This window comes from Vulpes lagopus, chromosome 8 (genome assembly GCF_018345385.1).
Source record: "Vulpes lagopus strain Blue_001 chromosome 8, ASM1834538v1, whole genome shotgun sequence".
Classification (NCBI taxonomy): Eukaryota; Metazoa; Chordata; class Mammalia; order Carnivora; family Canidae; genus Vulpes; species Vulpes lagopus.
In genome coordinates, this window is record NC_054831.1 from 64,668,669 (window position 1) to 64,691,045 (window position 22,377).

General features: G+C 36.5%; 1 pseudogene; it reads left to right on the forward strand.

Annotated features, from left to right (window-relative positions):
* The first annotated feature begins 6,380 nt into the window (after positions 1–6,380).
* On the forward strand, positions 6,381–21,506 carry LOC121497743 (annotated as a pseudogene).
* Positions 21,507–22,377: the final 871 nt, after the last annotated feature.

Below are 22,377 nucleotides of genomic sequence, written 5' to 3' on the forward strand. Positions count from 1 at the left end.
TTAACATTGTTAAGCGCCTGGGGTGCCTGGCTGGTGCAGTTGGTTAAGCATCTTACTTTTGGTTTCGACTCAGGTGGTAATCTCGGGGTGCTGGAATCTAGCCCCATGTCCAGCTCTGAGCTCAGCAGAGATGCTGCTTGAGTTTCTCCCTCTTCCTCTGCCCCTCTCCCCACTCACACAGCCTCTCTCTGTCTCTGAAATAAATGAATCTTAAAACAAACGAACATTGTTAAGCGTCTAAATGCCAGAAACCACGAAGGCACACAGATTGCTTTACCTAATCCTCATGATAGCCCTGTGATGCAGATATTATTCCCCTTTTACAGATGAAAAAAATTATGATTTGCAGAATTTAGGTTGTCCACTGTCATGGAGCTGGTAAGCGGTGAGCTGGAATTTAAACGCAAGATGACCTGGCATTCATATCTTGCTTTGTTCTATTTTTGCTTGGTTCCTCCCATCCCATTCCCACTCCATGTTTAAGATACTCCCTCACAGTGGCTTTCCATTTTGCAGTGACAAAAATTGATGTACTCAGAAGTGATACAAACCAGAACTTCTAACTCCCATGAGAATTTCCCCTGAAACTGTTAGTTTCATTTTGTTTCTGCTGCAACGTGAAACAAAGAGTAATGGCATGAAAAATATGACTTGACAACATCATTTATAGCATAATTTTTCCCATATTATGAACTTTCCCCCTAAAACAATGCCCTTTACGGCAAAAAGATTAGCTTACTTTTGTCCTATTGTTAACTGCAAAAATTATGCATTAGCTTTTGGGATTTATTTGTATTCACAGAATTCATGAGCAAATATTCCTACACAGAAGCAAATTCAAAACTGAGAAGATTAATTCATAATAAGTCAAATTTTGATGTTAAAATAGTTTGATCTGAGATTACCATTGACTACAAATTGCCATCTGTGCTTACTTGTTAAAGATGTCAAGTGTAATTAATTCAGTGGACCCACTATTTGACAACCTCTGTTAGTGGGATCTGCAAAATACATACTGTATGTTAATTTTCAAATTAAACCTGCCAAGGGGTTGTTGGCTTTGTGAAAGTAACTGCTTTCCTCATTTGACCAAACTTCGAAATTCCCATAAGGGGAAAAGAAATGATAATTTATTAAAGACTACTGTGTGCCAAGCACTGTGCTAAGTACTTTTACCCATATTAACCTTATTCATCTTCCATGAATTCCTGTAAAGGGTAGCTATTACCTCCTTCAGTGAAGAAAAAAAAAGGCCCAGAAAGCTTTTTTATAGACCCTATATGATGTGAGAACTCTTATTCTATGTGCAAGACTCATTGTAACAGATCTGTGCAGACCAAATTTCCCTTTCCATGTTCTAGGGGGAAGCAGCAGAAGACAAAGAGAAAAAAGGGAATCACTTTACCACCCAGGTGTCTCAGTCACCACCAGTGTTTGAAGCTCTGAGAACTCCTCAAGGGACTGTGTCCTTACTTGAGGGCTAAAAGGGAGAACCTGGTAGATTGATTTTGTTCATGCTTGGTTAGGGAGGAAACATCATCTTGGGTGGAGGCAATAGGTAGTGGGAAGGAGGAGAGATTCTGGTGGGCTACTGCTGGTGAACAGTATTAGAAACAAGGCATTGGTCAAAGTCATAATAGTAAAGAGAAAGACTTGACCCAGAAAATTGACCCTGAAACTCTGTATCTCTTCCCCCAAACTTTGACCTAAGGCACTGCCTCATTTCCTCATTTCCTGCCTGTCTCGCCATTAGTCTTGCTTCCTCTAGCCTCCACACTTACAGAAGCTTCCATGTGTCCTGGGCTGGAGAAGCTCTCACCACAGGCTGACCTCAGATGGGAGAATGGACAAATGAAGAGGATGGTCTCATCCCACCTCAGCATGGGAATAAAGTGCATTTCTGACACCTCAGCTTGAAACAGAATTTATTTCTCATGATATAACTATAAGAAAGCTTACTGGAACTAAACTCTAGCAATAGTTTGTGAGAAATGGGTTGTTTTGTTAGTTGGTTGGTTTTTAAGGAACTGTCTTGAGGACTTAACCGTGAACAACAAAATTTCTCTAAAAAACAATATCTTCCCAATTTACTAAAAAATTATTTTTAAAAACATTTTAAACAAAAATCATAAGATGGGGCCAGCTTAAAGTTAAAGAGCAATGGATAGTCAAAAGAATCTAACAATTTTCCCCAAATTGGAATGGAACAACTAACAAATGAAATTAGAAATGGCTCATGAAAGAAGATACTAAAATTGACCAAAATGGAGCAAGAAGCTTGTTTTACTTTAAAACAATTAAGTAATTTACAAAATACATTAATGCTCGAATTTACTTCGTTGTTTACTAGCCTTTATCTCAGATAATACGCATTTATCATAAAATAAAATGCACATATATGAATTTATTTTACTAATTTCTTTCTCTTCTTTTTTTTTTTTTTTTGAAAGAGTACACACATTAGTGGGGGAGGAGCAGAGGGAGAGGAAAAGAGAATCTTAAGGAGGCTCTAAGCTCCGTGCGGAGCCAGATGCAGGGCTTGATCTCATGACCCTGAGATCATGACCTGAGCTGAAATCAAGAGTCGGATGCTTAACCAACTGACCCACCCAGGTGCCCCACTAATTTATTTTCATTTAAAATTTTATGTATTTTCACAAGACGCATATATATAAATGTGTCCTACAATTTTTTTTCTGAAACAGATTTATACTGCATTAAATATTGTGTCCAATTTTTCAAGTTAAAAATAGAGATCAAGTCCTCTACTTCTTATAGCCTTGCAATATCTCATTGTACTCTAGCTTTTGTTATTTTCAGTATTGTCTGAATCTGTGCTAAGTGGGGTTTTCTTCTGTATTTCTATTTCTGGACTTCTATATTTTTATTGGACCTTAAATTTATGTATGATCACAAACTAACAGAAAATAAATCCTTGCTTACCTTCTAGGCAAGGTATGGTAGCTAAGGAAATGCTTGCTGTTTCTTTAATATTTTCTACATAATTGGATCTATTTTAGCAGTCTGAGTTATTGCAGCTATTATAAACTGAACAATGGAGGAAGGCCAATTATTCCAAAGCTGCACTTAATGGCTGCTCACCTAGCACAGATATCTCTCTTCAAAATCAACTGCAACACAACATGCATTTTCTGAAGAATTCAAGAGGCAGGCTCATCAACACCATTAAATAAGATCATTTTGAGGTCTAGTGGCAGACATTAAGAATCTTGGACCATCTGTCCTGTTATCCTGCTTCTTTGAGTTCTTGGCCAGTTGCACTCTTGATTGTATTTTAAAAGTAATGCAGATTGATGGTTAGGAACTATGTAAAATAATTTTTGTTCACAAAATTTTCTATATGAGCAAGGTATGTTCTCACATGTCCTGTGTTTTCCCAAAATAAGCCTGAAAATTGGCTTGCGCAAACAGCTATAAGTATTAGAGGAAATATGCCGAGGTTAAAATCCAAATGAAAGGTACTAGTTGAAAGAGACTGAGAAATTAGGCAATAAAACTCAGTTTAGAAATAGCAAGTGAATAACATAAGCTAGTAATATGGCCTCTATGTGTCTAGGGGTGATGCCACTAAAGCAAACCTGACACCTAACAGCTCCCAGGCTATTTGATGGACTCCTCCTCTTTGCCTTAAGAAAAATAGTCACTGGAGGGATATTTGTTTTCAGCACCTCCCTACTTTATGTCATCTACCATCATCATTCACCTCAACATCTTGCTTCAATTTCTTGAGTACTTGGGATCCCTCCCTTCCTTACACCCTTCCTGGCTAGTGTCCCACATCACCAATCTTTCCAGCCTCATCCCCACCAAAATATGTCTGCATGTATTCACTTCCTTGAAAGCATGTCTCCCATTGAGTTAGCACAGCATGACTTGGGAATCAGATAGGCCTGAATTCAAATTCTTCTTGGATAATTAACTGTAAGAACTTGGGAAAAGTATCTATGAGCATCAGTATGTTCATAAGTGAAATGGGTATAACAAAAAGAGTTCCTAATAAGCTTATTGTGAGGATTAAAACATACAGTACATTTAAAGTGGCTAATATGATATTTGAAAAACAGTAGGGCCCAATAAATAAAAGCTATTATACCTGACTTGATGATTCACAGTAAAAGGGAAAAAAAACTTTCATATTAGTGAAAAATCTAGGAAAAGAATACACAAATACTCTATAAAAATTGTAAAACTTTATTGGGACATATTGAGGAAAATCTAAATAAATGAGGTGATATGCCATATAAAGGGATTAGAAGTCAATATACTAAATATTTGAACTTTTCCCAAACTATATTCAATACAATACTAAGAAAAATCTCAATAGACTGATTTTCATCTTCATATTGACCAGTGATATTAACGTTTATGAAGAAATTTTAAAAATCCCAAGAATGTTTGAGACACTCCTAGAGTAGGATAACAAGGAAAGATGATTTATTTTGCCAAATACTAAAACTTGTGAGGCTATGGCAATTATGACTGTGTAGTATTATTACAGATAAATAGACCAAGGGAAGAGAATAGGGGTACCTAAGACAGATTCGTGTATATATTGATATACACGTGTATGACAAAGGAAATGTTTTAGAGCAATTGAGGGAATGACTGTCTTCTTATTAACTGATGCTAAGATAACTAGGTATCTAAGTGGGAACAATGAAAAAATACCCCTTCCTCACACCACATACAAAAATCAACTTCAAGTGGGTGGTAACCTTAAATGTGAAAGAAGAAAATTTAAAATGTTTACATATTTAGAAATATATTCAGGGCATTGGGCAGTATTTTAAAATATGATAGAGAAAGAAAAGATTATAATGACATTAAAGTAATTAAGCTCATGAAAAGACACCATTTTAAAGAGTGTGGAAATAAATATCAGCCACAGAATGAGATGATATTTGCAACACATAATCCACAAAGAACTTGTATCTCCATCCACAAGCCCATCAGAAAAAAAAAGAGATAACCCACTTAAAAAATGAGAAAAAGATTTGAATAAGTGCTTCACCAAAATGAAATCCAAACAACTAATAAGAATAAGCAAAGATGTTTAAGTTCACTAATTACCAGGCAGTACAAGTTAAATAATCATAAACAGAAAGCCAACGTCACACACACCAGAGTGGCAAATAAAAAATCTGATAAAAACAAGTGTTGGCTGGGATGTAGAAGAATGAGAGCTGTCATGCACTGTTGGTGGGAGTAGAAATTAGTATAATTACTTTGGGATATAGTTTGCATTTTTTAAAAAGATTGTATTTATTTATTCATGAGAGAGAGAGTGAGAGAGAGAGAGAGAGAGAGGCAGAGACACAGGCAGAGGGAGAAGCAGGTTCCATGCAGGGAGCCCGACGTGGGATTCGATCCCAGGTCTCCAGTATCACGCCCTGGGCTGAAGGCAGCGCTAAACTGCTGAGCCACCCAAACTGCCCTGCATTTTCTAATTAAATTGGAGCTACACATAACTCATGATACAACAGTCCCATTCCTGGGTATATCCCTGGAGAAATACATGCATTTGCATGTCAGAAGATATGCATAAGAATGTTCTAAGCAAAATTTTGATAATAGTCTTAAATTGTCCATTAACAGTAAAATGGCCATACCATTAAGTGGATGAATAAATTGTGGTATGTACATTATCACACTGAAATTCTTATAACATAAAAAAAAATTAGAGCTCGTTTTGGTGGAAGTACCCTACAACCACAATATTGATCAAAAGAAGCAGAGCAGAGAAGAATGTATACAGTATATTCTTCTGATATATATTCTGATATAAAATTGAAAAACAGAGAAAACGATAATTCATAAGCATGAAACTTTAAAGAAAAACCATGAGAGCTAGGTCAGAATTGCTGTAAGAATCGGGGCAGTGGTTACGTCTAAAAAGAGAAAGTGGGTTTCAATTAGGAAGGGACACAGTGGAGCCTTCAGAGGAGCAATCAGTATTTCATTTTATATCTTGGATATTGGATACCAGCATATTTGCTACATATTACACTGTGTATTTGAGTGTTTTTGCATTCCTCTGTATGTGTGTCATATGTCAAAATAAAAACATTATGCCCACCCCAAAAGAGAATCATGTTGGTATTATTTTAGACTCCAAAATAAAGCAGTTATTATTCAGCCTCTGTGTTTTGAAACATAAAGCCAATGTCATGCTGACATCTTGAGCAGCCTTCCAACTGTCATTGGCAAGCTATATTTAACGTTAAGATAACTTACGTAAATGAAAAGCATACTATGTCCCAGGCAATGTGCTCAGGGTCCAGGACACATTAGCTGAATTAATCCTCTCAGCAACCCTGTGAGGTTAAGTGCTATTATAATTTTATAGGTAAGAGTAATGCATGGTCATCAGGGAAGTATTCGTGGAGAGCCTCACTCAGATTGAAAAAATGGCAGAGGTGAAGTCCGCCTCAGGTCGGTTTGTCCAGGAGGCATGCTGAGCTACTGTCCTGTGGTACATCCTTGTTAACACAAGACATTGTCATTCACTGCAAAATCTCAGACATAACCAGACGGCAACTCCACAGAGATGCTTCCTACAGCTTGGCATTCATGCATCCCACAGGCACCTATGTGCCGAGCTCCACGTTGGTCTTTGTGGACCAGGGAGTCTTGGTCCAGAAAGGGTATCAGAGAAGTAAACAAATAAACAAAATCAGTAGTTTATGGGAGCTCTAATAGGGTGAGGACAAATAGGGCTGGAAGAAGAAAATAAGCAAAAGTTAGAGGAAACTCTTTTAACTGACCTATAGCCTTTTAGCCAACCAACTATCCCTCTTTATGATCTGCTCCTTTACTTATCTCTAACTACTTTGAAGTTAAAACTCTGTCCTATCACTTGTTTTTTCACTGGACTCCAGCTTTTCACATTCTTTGTCTTAGAAAGTCCAATTTTTTTGGATTCCTCTCTGCCCACCCTCCTGCCGCCCTTCCTTGCTCTATACACTTCATCCTTACCTTCCCCCCACCCCTCCTCTGCTTCTTCCTCCTCCTCACCTTCTTTTGGTTTCTCTCTTTCTTTTTTATAATTGAATTTTATTTAAATTCAATTAATTGTCATATACTGTATTATTCATTTCAGAGGTAGAGGTCAGTGATTCATCAGTTGTGTATAACACCCAGTGCTCATTCCATTACGTGTCCTCCTTAATGCCAGTCACCTTTCTATGTAGACCTCTCAATCTGCGACACCCCCCCCGCCATTGGATGTGAGCATTCCCTTTCTGATATTCCTCCACATTTCATTTAGGCATTTTTTGGAGTGTATAGCATATTTGATTTTGTATTATAATTATTTATGAGCATGTGTTGTTTCCCCTGCTAGAGTCAAGCTCTTCCAGTGCAGAGACCATGATTAATTTTGCTTTGTGTTTGTCCACAGCCTTGCCTGAATAGAAATGTGCACTCAACCAGAGCTTCGAGGTGTTCGGAAGCAAGCTGACCAAAGTTTTGGAGGTTGGATGGGTCTTTTGGTGACATGAGTTGTATAACAATAACACTTACAGTAAAGCACTTTACTTACAGTAAAGTACTTACAGTACTTTAACATGTTAAGACATTTTTAGTTGGGACAAATGGAATCAACAAAAAGAGATGCAGCTATAAACCAAACACTACTGCTGTATTTTCTCCTTTTGCAAAAAAAAAATTATTTATGAGGAAACATAGCTGAGTTTTCACATGTGTAGATTAGGTCAATGGGTGATTAGAATTTAGAGCATAAAAGATATAAAAGACCATATTACTTTGTGTTTACAATTGCTTCATTTTTGCTTAATGATATTGAATACAATCATTAAAATCCTTTCAGTATTTTGGTTTGGAAATTTCTTCTATTTTTGTTTCTTAGTGGATCTCTCATCATTTCTTTATTACGGCTTTTTCTGTGGTTTTTCTCTCTTGGAAAGAATTTCCAGCTACTAGACCTATAGCGTAGTTGGGAATTTAATGAAAATCTATGAAAGTTTGATTACTATCAGAGACCTTTCCTTGAAGTTTCTTTATGTTTGTAAATGTTTAATGTTAAATGATCCCTAGGGAACTCCACTGCATAGCTACCTAGAAGTTCAATTTAAGATACTCAAGTTAACCACATTAGAGGCATACATCCAAAGGAGAGTGAATCACAGAAAAGATGCAATTTTTAGGATGTTAGTCTCAATTCCAAATTCCTCCTCTTGCTGATAGTGTCTGAGAGTGTCTGACTCTCTCTGGGATCATTTGAGTTACCCCCTACCCCCTGCCTGTGGCTCTGATCTTTCCTTCCACCATCTCTTGACATATAAGGCTGTTGTCCTTGTGACAGCATAGATCAAAACTGGCCTCTACCTGTTGGTTGAGCATTTTTCCAGGGACATACTTGGAGTGCCTCGCTAGTGGGTATTTAATGTGAGGAAGTACATAGAGAGAGGAAGGACAGGCAGGAGCCCTAGCTCTGGACTTCATGGCAAAAAAGGAGCATTGTCAGGATGCAGCATCACTCCCGTGGCTGTCCCAGCAGTAGTGGGTGTCTGCTGCTTCATATACATTTCTGCAGTGGCCGCCAAGTGTTTTGACTTATTCAGCAATGAAAAATTTTGAACATGCTTTCCCCAATATACGTATTTTTAAAAAGATTTAAAAATTTATTTATTTGAGAAAGAGCAGGCAAAGCAGGGGGAGGATTGGAGGGGAACGGAGAGGAAGGGGGAAAGAATCCCAAGCAGACTCTCTGCCCTCATTGTGGGGCCTCACCTAGGGTTTGATCTCAAGACCCTGAGATCATGACCTGAACTGAAACCAAGAGTCAGATGCTCAACCAACTGAGCCACCCACGTGCTCCAATATACATATTTATGAAAATGTACATAAATAAGAACAATGAAGAAACAATGAGATAAAGAAGTGTAAATAGGTGCTCTAAATTTTCTTTTAATGCCTCAGTGGTTTCTCTTGTAAACTTCACCTTGGACATCATTGCTTGTTTAGGGGTATCTCCATTGTTAGGGTATCTTAGCTACCATCTGTTTCTTTTGCTACTCCTGCTGCTAATAGCTAACTTTCTTCTTTGTTATGACTTCTCCTTACTGTGCTCTCTGTGTCTCTCCACTTTTGCTTTGCCTACTTTGGTGCTGATTCCCTCTGTCTGTGTCATGCATAAACTTCCTAAGAAACAGATCCAGCCGGGCCCATCAATTGCTGTGCTGTGAGGAGCTCTCTTGACAGAGTTTTCTTTCCAGGCCCTGGGAGAACTGCTTACCAGCCTAGAAAGCTCTGTGAATTGTGTGGTCAGCTCTGGTCCAGCCATCTATGGACAGCAGTACTATATTTTAGAATGCGGGCCATAGGAGGGGGTCATGGGTGTGATATTTGCTGATGGGAACCACGCACTGTTCCATTTAAAATGGTGGTGCCCCTCTCCTCAGAGCCACACAGAGTGTGGGTCACTCTAGGGTTGCTGGTTATGGATCTTAGTTTAATTCTTTCTTTCTTGTATGGTCTTCTCCAAACACCCCTGAGCCCCTCAACTTCAGAGCCACAATTTATATACTAAGGCCACAGTGAAAAGGCCCCGCTACTTCTGTCTTCTAATATCCCCAGTAAAGAAATATTCATTTAACCCACTCTTTATTAATGAAAGTCCCTGTATTGAGGAAAGAAACAATGAGTTTTCAGTACAATGCAGCATATCTTAGGGTGAATCCTCCTTTCACAATGAACCGAATGGTTCCCAGGAAGTATAGGTGTGATTTTTTGCTCACCTCTTCCACCATGTTGGAGAATTTCAAATCTAGAACAAGCTGATAGCAATAATTTGTCTGGGTACTCTTGTTTCCTGGAGCCCATGGACATTTGTCCAGATTGTAACCATGGCACTGGGCAAAATGTGCTTATTTGTCCCTTGTGCCTTGGAGGCCAAGAAGATAAGGCTGCTTCTGGGCCTCACTCTACTTGTACAAAGTGGCATACAATGAAGGCTAAGAGCGAGGGCTTTGCATAATCATAATTCATAATCTAAGGTTGGCCACATAGTCACACGGTGATGTGAACAATCATTTAATTTCTTTGTACCTTGGTTTCCTCCTCTGTAAAATGGCAATCATGATAGAGCTGCCTCATAGTATTATTGTGAGGAATAGTTGAGTCAGTCTATAAATGTTTTGTATACTTAGCATTCAGTAAATTCAGGTTTTTATTTTCTAAAAGGAATAATATATAGCTGACCCTTAAACAGTGCAGGTACTAGGGACACAGATCCTCTGTGCTATCAGACATCCATGTATAACTACTGATTTTCCCAAAACCTAATAACTTAGAGCCTACTGTTGATCAGAAAAGCCTTACTAATAAAATAGTCTACTAACACATATTTTGTATGTTATATGTATTATATACTGCATTCTTACAATAAAGCAAGCTAGGGAAAAGCATGTTATTAAGAAAATTGTAAAAAAATAAAAAATAAAAAATAAAATAAAAAAAAAATAAAAAAAAAGAAAATTGTAAGGAAGAGAAAATATGTTTACAGCCCTGTGCTGTATTTATTGAAAAAAATCCATGTACAATTGGACTCACAGAGTTCAAACTCGTGTTGTTCAAAGGTCAGTTGTATTTTCCATAATTTTTCAGACTAGTGGGGCTTATTACACTTCTTGCTGAAACAATTGAAGATGAACAAAGTGGACAAATGGGTTTCATTACCTGTGAAATGCATGAACAGCAAGCCCGTGTCTATCTCAGTCACTACTCTGTCCTCAGTACTGAACCCCATTTCTGATGCCATGTGGACACTCAATAAGCTATTAGCTATTTGTAGAAAATGTTAGAAAATATAACTACATAAAAATGAGCACTCTTAAAGGGATTTCAATACGTTTTTATTTGTTAAAAGAGAATGTAGTGATGCTCATAGACTCTAGGAACATATATCAATGATCATTTCTGCTTCTTGAAGACTTCCTCCTCCCCCAGCCAGTGTCTTATGTATGCCTCATAAAATCCTCAAAGGTAGGTATTAGGGATCACATTGTCCATGGGAAACTGGTCTTCACAGTATTTGTGACCTTCATGGAGGTTTCAAGGCATTAAGTGGTATAAAAAGAATTTGACTCAGGACCCCATGGGTGGTTCTGAAATCTGTGTCTTTTCTACTGCTCTGTTTTCATAGCAGTGAGGACAGCTCAGGGGAAGAACTACCACCCAGGACCTTAAACGTCTAAAAACTTGGGAGTGAGGAGCCACTCTGGGATATAGAGTTCTCAGGTTTTCCCGGATGTGTCACCTAAACCACCCATTATCATTCAGTTCCTAAACTGGTCATGAGAAACTGGTGTTTATCTGATTAGAATTGAGAGACAGATCAATTACTAAATTCAAGTGTTTGATGAACTTTTCACCATAGATATGTCTTGTTTGATATTTCTTACTTTAAAAAAATGCAGAATCCAGTTGACGTATTATGCAAGAAGGATCAAAAAATCAAAGATAGATATTTGCAGAGAGTGTGGAATAGGGCAATTAATTTCAAGCTTTTCTTATTGCAAAAAGAGTTAATGCCTACTTACCTTCTAAACCAAAGGGGAATTTGCAGGAAGCATTACTTAATGCTTAAAAATTGGTTTTTAAATAATTACGATAAATGCTAAAAGTAGCTAGGCAATAAACCTCTTTTAAATATTTTACCATAGTATATTGCTAACATGACTTACATTCAGACTGTGTCCTGATTTGGGTATTTTGTGTTTCTACAGTTTACTTTGTAGATCACTAATCAAAATTGAATAGTGACTATGCCTAATTATGTTGATATGTTTTCACAGGCCACAAAGAGAATGACAGTTTTAGAAATAAATGCTTTTGTTCTGAACGAATTCTCTCTGAAATAATTTGTTGCTTAGATGAGTAATTTGTTGAGATAGTTATGATATAAAGGGGTTACAACCAGAAGTAATGAAGTGAAATGAAATGAAACAGCAGAAAACTTGGGACAAATACCAAGAAGATATAAGGTTTTAAACATTTAGAATGAATGAAAGCCTTTTTGGGGAACAGGCAAAGTCCTGGGTATTTATATTGCTAAGCTCCAAAATGACTATGAGTCTGTTTATTCAGCAGGAAATACTGCTGCTTCCTAAATACCATTCAAGAATATTATCAAGCACATTTCTAACATTATCTCTTAGATCCTGAGCAGGTTAGACTTTGGTGTCTGTGAGTAAACAAGTAATTATTTCCCAAAGTAATTTTATTTAGAAGTATAAATTGTCCTATTCTATCTACTGGGAGGGATGGGGATTTTTTATCTTTAATTATCACCTCTTCTGTTATGGGAATGGAGAACTGAAGGTGGGAAACGACCTCTCTGGGTGAATCTGCTCAGCGTTCTCTTTTTGGGAATTGTTAAGTGACATAAACACAAACCTCCAACCCAGATCATAATGCAGTCATATTCGATTCACCTGGGCATTTTTCTGAGCATCAGGAATTTTTCTACATTTCCTAGCAGTTCTACAGAGCAGCTGAGATGGCAAACCACTGCCAGAACAGCTGAGATCTACATCCCAACTCTTACCTGCAGTACAAATCTCCCTCTACTCTTCTGATTCTACTGAGTCTCTGATGACTGCCTCTGTGGTTTTGCCTCACTCAAGGAAAATGGCCTATAAAACGTCTACCAAAGTTCTTAATTGTGATGGTTAATTTTATGTATTGATTTGACTAGGCCATGGTTGCCCAGAGTAGACATAGTTCATGGATGTGCCTATGAGGGTGCATTTGTATTGGCTGGATTCAGTAGTCCTCCTCAAGTGGTTGGGCTTTATTTAGTCTTTGAGGAATTGAATGAAACAGAGGCAGAGAAGGAAGAATGTGTCTCCCTTATTTCCTGCTTCATCATTTGATCTGGTGCATATCATCTCATATCCTCCTGCCTTCTAACTAGGATTTATGTCATTGGGTCTCCTGATTCTAAAGACTTTGGTCTTGGACTGAATTACACCACCAAATTTCCCGAGTCTCTGGCTTATCAGTTCCATATTGTGGAACTTATTATCCTTAATAGTTACATAAGTCAATTCTTCCTTTTATATATATCTCCCATTGATTGCTTCTGTATCTCTGGAGAACCCTGACCGATACAGTAATGCTTTTAAATTCATTCACACCTTGGGTAATCTGATAAAAGCAATAAATTCTCTCCCAGGAAAATGCACATTATCTTGGATATAATTCAAGAATATTTTAGAACTCCAGAATCTCATCCCTATAAACCCAAATTAAAGTCTCTGTTTTACCTAGATAGTGCCTGAAACCAGATGTCCCATTCTTATCTAATCAGAGTTGTTGCCTCTGAAGCCTGCACTTGAGCCTTGGAGACTACAAAATTGTCATGTCCTTTCACAAAGAAGCAGGAGAGACCACTAATGAAACCCAATGCCGAACTTCACCGATGTGGCTGTTCAAATACTATCCAGAACCCTAGAGGTACAGACACAAAAATAAAATTCAATATCAGAACAGAATTACAAAAATGCAGCCCCATAAATGTTACATAAAAATACCATGGGATCATTTGCTTTGTTCTGGTTATCAGTACCAATCTTAGCAGCAGAGCAGATGGGATTAACTTAATTGGTTTATTGGTTCTCACCCCTGCAGCCAGAAGAGAGTAAATGGACGCTACTGGGGCCACTGTGGAAATAGCCACAAAATCAACACATGTTCTCTATGGTTATCCTGCTGCAGCTCTAGGGCATGCCAGATTCACTGCAGAATGTCTAACCACATGCTCTTGGAGCTTGTGACTCCAATGAGATGACCACATCTCTAAAGTGTTCATTTGTCAGGAATCCCAATGTCTGCATCTACTTCCAAGCACTTTTTAAAAAATTGTTTCTTCCTTATTAAAGGGCTTAATTTTTCTTAAAATTTTCTTAAAATTTAAGAAACTAAAATAAATAAATAAATAAATAAATATTTAAGAAACTAGACAATAAGTACATACAGATTTGTCTTATGCCAATTTGAACACATTTTAGAATTGAGCAAGAAGCATTTGAAACTGGATTATTTTGTTTTATAAGTTGCTCAATAGAGAAATATGGTTTGAATCATAGCTGCTCCAAGTACTTGCCTGAACTGGTATTTTTTCCCATTGCAAAGAGGAAAGAAATGATGTTATCTTTAATCCAACCATAAAATGTTCATTGGTCCATTTATTTGAAACATTTAATTTTTTTGTTTTTGTCTACCCTACTACTTAGCAGTACTCAAAGTTAGAAAATTCAGCTGAAATGAATGATAATCTAAAAGAAATTGGCTCAATAAAGAAAAATTTTAGGTCGGGATCCCTGGGTGGCGCAGCGGTTTGGCGCTTGTCTTTGGCCCAGGGCGCGATCCTGGAGACCCAGGATCGAATCCCACATCAGGCTCCCGGTGCATGGAGCCTGCTTCTCCCTCTGCCTGTGTCTCTGCCTCTCTCTCTCTCTCTCTGTGACTATCATAAATAAATAAAAATTAAAAAAATAAAAAAAAGAGAAAAATTTTAGGTCATTAACTATAGTAGATAGTGAAAGACAAATATCAACAAGTCTCAAAAGGCAATAGATCCAATTTATGGATGAATTCTGCAAAACTGTCAAGTAACAGATAATTAATATTTTAAACTATTGAAGAGTATTAAAAAAGAAAAAGAGATGTTTCCTTATTTACTCTGTATAGCTAGTATAAGCGTGGTTTCAAAATTGGACACCATGGCATTCAAATAAAAAGAATTACAATCCAATTTGAAAATATAGATGCAAATACACAAGGTATTAAAAAATCAAGTCCAGTAGTATTTTAAAAATGCATGCTGACCAAGTAAGTTTCATCTCATGAATAGAAAGGTGGTTCAACATTAGTATACCTATTAATCTAATTCATGATATAACAAATGAGAAGAGAGACCAAATTCAAACCTCAATCATGATACCGATTGTGTGAAACAAGATAAAATGAATAGAAGGGAACTTCCTTAAATTCCCAAATTAACCTAATGATGAAATATTAAAACCCATTTTCACTATAATTGGCAAAAAGATGAGAAAAACCACTGTCATTGACACTATTCAATATTTTTTGGCCATTCTAATTATTGGAATAAATCAAGAAAAATTCAAGGAAATGATCTGGAAAACTATTAGAGAGGACTTATAAGAGAATTACAGATGCGGATAAAAACAAGAACCTACAATTTGATGGCGCCTACAATTACCAATTAAAAATGTAATGAATAAAATAATGTTTTTACAATTAGCAACTCATCTTTAAAATACCAGATAAGAAACGTTAGAACTATATGAATAAAATGAAAAAAATGTATAGGACATAAGTCAAGGCACATATATATCATTGTATATATATATATATATATATATATATATATATATATATATATAATAGTCACATCAAGGCATATCAAGGAATCTATCTATCATCTATCTATCTATCATCTATCTATCTATCTATCTATCTATCTATCTATCTATCTATCTCCTGGATGGGAATATCCAACACTACAAATACATCAAATCTACCTCAAATTTATTGATTAATGAACATGACACTAATCAAAATTCCATCCAAATTTGTTAGAAATTTGAAGTTTATTCTAAATATCACATGAAAGAGAAAAATGTATAAGAGTAACAGAGACATTTATGGAAAAGAAGAACAGAGAAAAGGTGGATCTTCCCTGCCAGACGGGAAAACATGCCTAGTAAAGCTATAGTAGATATACCAGTGAGGCAATGCACAGAAATAGACACAGCAATCAATGAAACACAGGAATCCTAAGACAGACTCCTCCTGTAAATATGGGATTTACTTTTGATATAGGTCGCAGTTCAAATATGAGGTAAAGAGTAAGCAACTTAATAAATAGTTACTGGATAATTTCCCACACATCTGAAAAAATATAAAGCTATAAAGTCCATAGATTTACAAGTGAGGGATTTAAGAAGAAAACAAAATCCCTCTTGGAAGGCAATTTGTCACTCTGGATAAAAATGAGAAAACAAAATTACAAAGCAAAATTCTAAAATTATTAGAAGGAAATATAGGAAAAATCTTTTTAAAGATTTAATTTATTTATTTTAGAGAAAGAGTGCATGTGCACATGCACGTGGGAGGGGGCAGAGGGAGAGGAACAGGTGGTGGGAGAAAGAATATCAAGTAGACGCCACACTGAACACAGAACTCAGGTGGGGCTTAATCTCATGACCTCCAGATTCTGGGACCATCGCCTGAGCTGAAACCAAGAGTTGGATGCTAAAAAGACTGAGCACCCCAGGAAATGCTTTTTAAGTAGGCTCCATGCCCAACACAAAGGCCATTATGGGGCTTGAATCCAGGACTCCAAAATCAAGACCTGAGCTGAGATCAAGAGTTGGATGCTTAGGGCAGCCCCGGTGGCGCGGCGGTTTAGCGCCGCCTGCAGCCCAGGGCGTGATCCTGGAGACTCTGGATCGAGTCCCGCGTTGGGCTCTCTGTATGATGCCTGCATCTCCCTCTGCCTGTGTCTCTGCCTCTCTCTGTCTCTATGAATAAATAAATAAAATCTTAAAAAAAAAAAGAGTTGGATGCTTAATCCACTGAGCCATCCCAGCACCTTGAAAAATGTTTTCATAATATTGAGTTGAGATTGGCCTTCCTATACAAGACAAAACTTTCAGAAACACAAAGTCAAATCAGAGAATCTCTTCTTAAAAATTAATATAAAAAAGACAGTATAAGTAGAATTAAAATATGAGCAGTCAGCCTGAGAAAACATTGGGGCACTGGGTGGCTCAGTCAGTTAAGCATCTGCCTTCTGCTGGGGTCATGATGCTGGTGTCTTGGGATGGAGCCCTGCATTGGCTCCCAGCTCAGTGGAAAGTCTGCTTCTCTCTCTTCCCCCTACTTATACTCTCTGTCTTTCACTTTATTTCTCTCAAATAAATAAACAAAATCTTAAAAAAATGTTAAGACTGAGAAAATATTTACAGCATATTTAATAGGTAAAGATTACTACCCAGAACATGTAAAGAGAATATATAAATCAATAAAGAAAACTCAAAGTAGTTGAAAGATGTGAACAATTCATGGAAGTGGAGATAAAAAGGGATAAATGAAAAGATTCTTAATGTCACAGGCAATGAAGAAAATACAGATAAAACCTTAAGATATATTTTAACGGGGATCTCTGTGTGGCTCAGCGGTTTAGCGCCTGCCTTTGGCCCAGGGCGTGATCCCAGAGTCCCGGGATCCAGTCCCACGTCGGGCTCCCTGCATGGAGCCTGCTTCTCCCTCTACCTGTGTCTCTGCCTCTCTCTCTCTCTCCTTCTTTCTCTCTCTCTCATGAATAAATAAATTAAATCTTAAAAAAAGAAAAGATACTTTTTAACTATCCAACTGTCCAAATTGGAGAAAATGCTTGTCTGCACTATTTGGCGAGGACGCGGGAAAATATACATTTACTATAAACTGTAGGTGAAAGAATAACTTGATATAATTATTTCTGGGATTTAAGTCTTTGGGAATATTTACACTTAGATGTAGAAACATATGTACAAAGATATTCCGGTATTGTTTTTTAAAAAGATTAAAAAATTGGAAATAATCTAAATCTTCAGTAAAACATGGTATTTCTGCTACTATTGAATACTATATGGCCTTTAAAAACAACACTAGAAAATTATCAAGTCACAAAATATATAGCTAGTAGATCCCATTTTTAAATCTTCCACCACCTAAACATCTGTGTGTGTCTGGATGGATGAGTGTTGGTGTACACTTTCATAGGAAAGGTTTAAGAAGGATGTATTAAGTAACGACGACCAATACTATGTCATGAGCAGAAAAGAGGGAAGAAGAAATGTTACATTTTCTTCATTTATTTTTATTTCATTGTGGTTTTTAATAAAGAGAGCATATTCATATATTATGTAATAAAATATAAACATAAAATAACATTATATAAAAAATTTTAATCATACTACATAGTATGATGTCCAGGAATTCCTATTCTTTCTTGAGGCTATAGATACTCTTGACTACCTGGCAGCAAAACAAAAGTGCTTAATCTTCCTCTATATGATAAAATCTTTAGGTTAAGTGGCAAAGGACAAGCTTAGATCCAGAGTGAAAGGTGAGACATGAACTGGGAGAAGATATTCACAATGCATATATTTGACTAAGGACTTGTATCCAGAATCGATTAAAAAGTTAAATGGAAAACTCCTATTAATCAATAAGAATTAAAATAAATGTCAGAAGCACATCTAGAATGACAGATTAAGGCTCTCCAAAAATCTTCTCCTCTATTAGAGCAGGCAGATAAAAGTAGTCAGAATAAAACTTTTTTTTCAGAACTCTAGAAAGTAGTTAAAGGCTTACACGAATCCAAGAAGCATCCAAAGACATCACAAAAAAAGAAAACTATGGATAAATATACTTTATAATATTGACACAAAATCCTCAAGAAAATATAAGCAAACACATAAAATTGAACATAAAAAATAAAATAAAAGCAATACATAAAATGAATTATAAACCATAACCAAGTGGGTTGATCCCAGGAATGCAAGGTTGACTTAACAAACAAAAATCAACCAATGTAACACACCAAAGTAATACAATAAAAGAGCAAGAATCACATTTTATTAATAGAAACAAACAAACAAAAAAAAAGCATTTGACAAAATTCAATGCCTTTTCATGATGGAAACACTCAAACACTCAACACACTAGGAGTAGAAGGAAATTTCCTGAAACTTATAAAGTCCACCTATGAAAACATTACAGCTTAACACTTAATAGTGAAAAACTGAATTCGTTCTCCTTTAGATTAGGAACAAGACAAGAATATCCATTTTTATCACTTCTGTTCAACGCTGTATTAAAGGTTCTAGCCACTGCATTTAGGTAAGAAAAGACATAAAAGCCATCCAGATTAGAATGGAAAAAAATGAAACTATCTCTATACATAAATGACACAAGCTTACATGGAGAAAATCCTAAGGAGTTGCACACACACAATGTTAGGACTAGTAAACAGCTAGGTTGAAAGATATAAGCTACAGAAACAATATGCAAAAGTCAATTGTATTTCTATTCGTTAGCATTGAAAAATCTGACAATGAAATTGGGAAAACAATTCGACTTACAAAAGAATAAAATTTTTAGGAATAAATTTAACAGAAGAAATGTAACATTTGTACAATTGAATCTCAAAATATTGTTGAAAGAAATTAAAGAAGACTTAAACAGAAAGACATCCTATGCTTATGGTTTAGAAGTTTTAATATTCAGATGGCGATATTTCCTAAATTAATCTACAGATTCAACACAATCGCTATCAAAATCCTAGGTATTTTTTTTTTTACCAGAAATTACCAAACTAAACTTAAAATTCATATGGAAATTCCAGGAATCTAGAATAGCCAAAACAATCTTGAAAAAGTTGGAGGACATTTCAAAACTGATCTAATTACTACTATAATCAAGAAAATGGGGCACTAGCATAAAGTAGGCATATAGATTAATAGAGTAAATTGAGAGCACAGAAATAAACCCTTATATTTATGGTAAATCAATCTTTTTTTTTTTTTAAGATTTTATTTATTTATTCATGAGAGGCACAGAGAGAGTGAGAGAGAGAGAGGCAGAGACACAGGTAGAGGGAGAAGCAGGCTCCATGCAGGGAGCCTGACGTGGGACTCAATCCCGGGCCTCGAGGATCACACTCTGGGCTGAAGGCAGTGCCAAACTGCTGAGCCACTGGGGCTACCCGTAAATCAATCTTTGATAAGAATACTAAGAAAATTCAAGAGAGAAAGAACAGCTTTTTCAACAATTGGAGTTGTAGCAACTCTATATTCATAAAATAATGACCCTTGGACCCCATTATACTATATACAAAAATTAACTCACAATGGATCATAGAACGAAAACTTCAAAATTCTTACCAGAAAACTTGGGAGTAAATTTTAAGATCTTATATTATGCAATAGTTTCTTAGACATAATAACCAAGGCATAAATGACAAAAGGAAGCCTGAATAAATTGGACTACATAAAAATGAAAAACTTCTGTGTGTCAAAGGTCACTATCAAGTTAAGTGAAAAGACAAACCACAGAATAGGAGAAAAACATTTGCAAATCATTTATCTACCTGTATAGACATGCTGATGTATTATGTATATATAGATATACATAAATATCTAAATACATATATTATATGTTAATATATAGATATCTTTTATAACTCAACAGTGAAAAGAAAAACAATCCAAGTTAAAAATGGCCAAAGAATTTAAATAGACATTTCTATCAAGAATGTACACAAATGGTCACTAAGCTCATGGGAAGATGTTCAAATCATTAGTCAATGAGGAAAGAAAAGTGAAAATCACAATGAGATACCAGTTCAAACTCGCTAGGATAGCATACCTTTTTAAAAAAAATTTATTTATTTATTTATTTAACCTTTTTTTTTTTTTTTTTTAATAGGCAATAACAAGTGCTGATGAGCACACAGGAAGAATGGACACTCTATTCATTGCTTGCATTTTTACATTTTTTCATTTGTTTATTTGAGAGATAGAGCAGGAACCAAGAGAGGGGCAGAAGGAGAGGGAGTAGCAGACTGCCCACTGAGCAGGGGACTTGGAAGGAGTACTTGGCGGGGCAGGAGGTGGGGGGGGGCGCTCCATCCCAGGACCTTGGAATCATGACCTGAGCTGAAGGAAGGTGTTTAACTGACAGAGCCACCTAGGTGCCCCTGCTAGTGGTAATTTAAGACAGTGCAGTTGCTTTGGAAGTTTGGCAGTTCCCCAAAATGGTAAACACATAGTTACCATAGGACCCAGCAATTTTTTGCTGGGTATATATCCAAGAGAACTGAAAACATATGTTCATTTAAAAACATGTATACAAATGTCCATAGCAGTATCATTAACAGCCAAAAAGAGGAAACAATCCAAATATCCCTACATTTTTAAAAAATGTAACATGTTCTTTCTCTTCAACCAGGTGGTGGAGCAGCCGCAGAGATACAGACCTTTGGAAAGACCTTGACAGGCAAGACCATCACCCGCAAGGTCCAGACCAGTGACACCACTGAGAACTTCAAAGCTAAAATCCAAGGCAGGGAGAGCATCTTACCTAATCAGCAACTTTATTATTATTATTATTATTATTATTATTTTATTTTTATTTTATTTTTATTTTTATTATTTTGAGGAAACAGTTGGAGGGTGTCCGTGCACTCGGTTTATAATGTCCAGAGAGAGTCCACCCTGCACTTGGGGCTTTGCCTGTGGAGTAGCACCCCTCAGCCTCCCTCCGCCAGCTCACCTAGAGATACAACTGCAACAAGATGATCTGCCCTAAGTGTCATGCTCACTGTCAACTGCCACAAGAAGTAAGGCCATACTGGCAACTTGCACCCCAAGAAGAAAGTCAAATAAACCCCCCATCTACTTTTCTTTTGCCCACAGGAGGTGTGAGGCTCAAGGCCCAAAAGGGCTTTAATAAAGTTTCTCTTTCATTGAAAAAAACATGTGGCATAACCTGATAAGATAATATTTTCAACAATAAAAAGGAATAAAATATGACTGCATGGTACAATATGGTTGAACTTTGAAGATACATTCAGTAAAAAAAAAAATCCCCCCCCAAACTAGTCACAAAGTGTCACACATTGCATGATTTAAAAAAAATATGAGTGAATATGACTATAGACTGAATGTAAATCACTGGTTGCCAGGGGCTGGGGGTGTGGGTAGGCAGTGACTACTAATGGGAATACAGTTTCTTTTGGGAGTGATAAAAATGTTCTGAAATTAGATGATGCTGATAATCGTAGAACTCTGTAATATACCAACACTCAATGGGTTTGTACCTTAAACACCGTGAAATTTATAGTATGTGCATTAAGTCTCAATAAAGCTATTATTTAAAAAATGGGCAAAAGACTTTCACAGGCACTTTCTAAAAGAGCATATCTAACTGAGGGTAAGCATCTAAGAAGATGCTCAACATCATTAGTCATGGAGAAAATTAAAATTAAAACCACAACAAGATACCACGACACACCCACTAGAATGGTTAAAATTAAAAAGATTGACAACACCCAGTTTGGCAACAACATGAACCAACTGGAACCCTCATACATTGCTGGTGGGAGTGCAAAGTGGTACAAACACTTTGGAAGATAGAATTCTGTACTCAACTAAATAGATACCTACTTTCAGATTACCAGTAATTCTATTGCAAAGTGCGTATCCAACGGATATTAGGAGAAATTTCTACAAAAAGACATGTACAAAAATATTCAGA